The following is a 4345-nucleotide window of genomic DNA, read 5'->3' on the forward strand; positions in this document are numbered from 1 at the left end:
CTGGAAGAGATGGCTTTCTGAGTACCTACCTCTGATGCATGAAAGACAAAAATGGATGAGGACTAAAGGACGTCTTATACCTGGAGATAATATCTTGATTGCAGACACTATTGCTCCAAGAGGATCATGGATGATGGCAAAGGTCTTAAGTGTAAACCAGGATACAAAAGGCTTGGTGTGTTCTGTGAGACTATAAACAAAGTGTTTTGGAAAGGCCAGCGGCAAAACTTCTAACTTAAAAACATGATCCAAAACTTAAAATAAATGAATAAATAATAATAACAAAGGTCAATCACGTGGACCAATATAGCAAAGCCATAATATTCCACTTGGTAAAATAAATCCAATGGGCATCCTTCTTGGCCTTCTGACAATAATTCTGATTGCTAAAGTTTCAAACACAACATGCAAAAAAATTAAAAAAATAAAATAAAAATGAGGATGCGAGCTTGTTTCCGGCTCGTAACCAGCGCGCTCTGCCATCAAAGGGTGAGCTTTGGTTAATGTAGTCATGTGACTGATGCAAGCCAGGTCCTTTTATTTAGCATATTTGTGATTAATAGTTAAATGTTTTTGTTCCAACCCCTTAAAAAGATATTGCATCCAAAAAATGGAACTTGGGGCACCAATCAGGAAAGGGGCAGGTGCTCTAGACCCGCCCCCCCTCTGCAAGTGCCTGAATAGGAAACCTATTGGCGTTACAAAAAAAAAAAAAAAAGCTAAACAGATTTTAAACTTTATTGGCCTGTGGTAAATGGTAAATGGTAAATGGTCTGTATTTATATAGCGCCTTACTAGTCCCTGAGGACCCCAAAGCGCTTTACATATCCAGTCATCCACCCATTCACTCTCACATTCACACACTGGTGATGGCAAGCTACGTTGTAGCCACAGCCACCCTGGGGCCCACTGACAGAGGCGAGGCTGCCGGACACTGGTGCCACCGGGCCCTCTGACCACCACCAGTAGGCAACGGGTGAAGTGTCTTGCCCAAGGACACAACGACCGAGACTGTCCAAGCCGGGGATCGAACCAGCAATCTTCCGATTACAATATAATAATTATTAACAATAAAGAAACAAAACAAATGAAAGGACTGTACAACATCTGTTACTGAGTGAACACAGAGCAGGATCACAGAGATTTCTGATACTAAAGGAAGCTCATTTGGTTTTTAAGTCTCACACTATTTTCATAAACACTTGGAAACTGGAGGGTAGTTTCTGGTGTGACTCCACTCAGGCAGCATGTTCATGGTCACAGTTAGGGTCACATTCACCCTTTATAAGGAATTTTTTCTACCTGGCATTCCCAAATGAAAACATGACAACAGAAGAACTGAGAAGATGATAATAATAATAACGGATTGCATTTATATAGCACTTTTCTAGGCACCCAAAGCGCTTTACAATTCCACTATTCATTCACTCTCACATTCACACACTGGTGGAGGCAAGCTACAGTTGTAACCACAGCTGCCCTGGGACAGAAGCGAGGCTGCCATATCGCACCACTAGCCCCTCTGGCCATCACCAGTAGGCAGTAGGTGAAGTGTCTTGCCCAAGGACACAACGACCAGGACAGAGAGCAGGCGGATCGAACCAGCAACCTTTCAGTTACAGATGAGCTTCCCAACCCCCTGCACCAGAAGACTTGAGTAGAGAGATTTATTCTAAACACTGTTAAAGCTAGAAGCTACATCATGTTGGGTTTTATTTTCCGTTAATTCAAAAACAAATATTTAAAAATATTAATGAAAACAAAAGAAAGGAAATATTTAGCTGCTGAGTTCATTCATCAGGGTTTCTCAGCACAGGAAGAAGAAACTTTTTGTCTTGTCACCAGGTCATGTCGGTGACAGGTGAATGATGTTTGATTCTGAAATTTTCCTCACACTGAACCTGCTGCTTGTCTTTCTCCTGTTCTTCATATTTACACCAGAAAAAAGGGAAAAACTAATTGGTAATAAAATTGCTGAGAAATAGGTTCCATGTAACATAATTTATTTTGTTTGTTTTGTCTTTTTTTTTTTTGGGGTTACTGTTTCATTAATCTGACTAGGAATCATCATTCCAGTCCTCACACAAACCCCTGTGGCCCTGTATTGGATAAAAAGAGGAACATGGATGGATCTTTAGGCAGCTTCTTATTAGCAATCTGTTGCCATAAACACGTTCCCATTGCTTTAGCTGAACCTACAAAAAGTGTCAAAGAAAACACAGACAGATAAAATATTTTTTGTTCACCAAGAAGTTGATTACCAATGAGCTACTAGTCAAAAACATATCCAAACAAGCTGTTCAGTGTGTTGTTAAAAAATTAAGACAACTGGAGAAAAAAAGACCCTAAAAAAATCAGCCATCAATTTTAATTTTTTTTTTGGTACTTTGAGACACAAAAATTTGGTTTTTATTGTTAATATTACCAGGTTATTACCAGGAGAAGCTACACCTCAGTTTCTCCTTAAAATAAATAAAAGCTTTCATTTCATGGTACATCAGAAAAACAGACAAAAAAGAAAGGCATTGCACTTGATGTAGAACCTCACAGAATTTATATTATTTAGCTTTTCTGCAACAAAAGTTAGATAAGAGGCTATCGAGAGATCAGGGAGAGAAACGTGTCAGTGTAAAACTACATGGTTCTTTACTTTCATATAACACTTTAAACACTCTTTGGTTACCTTTGGTAAACTAGACTGACTTAAATGATTATGAAAACTTGTTACCTAAAAAAAACCAACCAAAAAACCCCCAACAACCCTCACTTAAAGAGGATTGTTACACAGACTGTGTTCGCTTGAGAGTGAAAGAGTCACACAGAGTTCATATTTTAGACCAAGATGAAAACAAGTCTGTTTTGAAGCATATCATACACTTTCCTATACAACCTCTATGAACTCTAAACCGTGCCAAATGTCATTCAGTTATAGTTGATCAATGGATCCTGAATAATCAGGCACATTAACGATTGTCTATGAGGCACAGAACATCATCTACACTCAGATCATCACATACACTGTTTGCGTTGTCATGTCAGGGAGTGAGACCCGAATTCTGAATGACTGACATCTAAATTCATCTGTGGACTAATAGCTGGTCAGCATCTTTCAGGACTTATATAAGTCATTTAATGCGTAGTTCATAATTTTCCAAAGAAGACAATGGTTCTTGGGTTCTCCAGGGTTAAATACTCTAAAGACCACACCTTCTCATTTTAGACTGGCCTATAAAAGAGCTGCAATTTAGGCAGGCCTCCTCTTTACTGGGAAAGCAAGATGGCCACCACAGAGGTAACCTGCAAAACACTTTGTTACATGAATGCTTCCCAACACGTTAGCTTATATTGTAGTAAATCTTTTACTGTTTAAACCACATGTGTCAAAGTCAAGGCCCACGGGCCACATCCGGCCCGGCGTACATTTATATCACGCGTTAGGTGATATAACGCGTGATATACAAGTATCACGCGTTACTTGTAACGCGTTACTGTAATCTGATTACTTTTTTCAAGTAACGAGTAATGTAAGGGATTACTATTGCAAAAACGGTAATTAGATTACCGTTACTTTCACGTAGGAACGCTGCGTTACTGCGTTACTAAAACCGTGATTTTTTGCGAGAACATCTCATGACAGTGACGTAAGCGAGTGCGACGTTCGTGACAACAGCTGTCTGCAGATCATAATATATCGAGTGCGGGACAGAGTGTAGCATGCAGCGTTTAAAGCGTGGAAGTACTGACCTTATTTTGAGTTTGATTCCATAAAAAGTGACAAAAACATTAGTGTCCGTTGTGCGTGGAAGAAAACTTCTTTTACAGCGAACCCCCTTAACTTCCAAGCAAGCGCCGAGTGTACCACGACGTTATGTGAAATTCACAGAGAAACTCGTGGATTCTTCCACTGACCGCTGCAGCACACCTGCACCAGGGTAAACCTCCACCTAACCCAGTCCTGCTTTACAGGTGAAAATAGAGCAACAGGACCGCTAGTCTTTGATTTTATTTATTTTCTGCTGTGTTTGACTTGCATCTATTTGAAAGAGTGAGTGTAAACACAAAAAAATATTTTATTTTATGTGCTGGAATGTGCAGAAAATAGGTTTAAATGTTAAACAAATTTCTTCCAGTCAGAGAATGTTGCATATAATTTAATTTTTGCTTGATGCATAAAGTTAAAAGATTAAAACTAATAAAACAAGTTTTAAAAAGAGACTTTTCCATTTGATTACATTTTGTATGATGAATTATGCAGGAAAAAGTAGAACTGGGCTGAAAGATCTATCGCTTTATCACCTATTCAGGTTGTAAATCGTGTTTTTAAAAAGTAACTAAGTAACTAAGT

The sequence above is a fragment of the Oreochromis aureus genome, linkage group 3 (genome assembly GCF_013358895.1).
Source record: "Oreochromis aureus strain Israel breed Guangdong linkage group 3, ZZ_aureus, whole genome shotgun sequence".
Classification (NCBI taxonomy): Eukaryota; Metazoa; Chordata; class Actinopteri; order Cichliformes; family Cichlidae; genus Oreochromis; species Oreochromis aureus.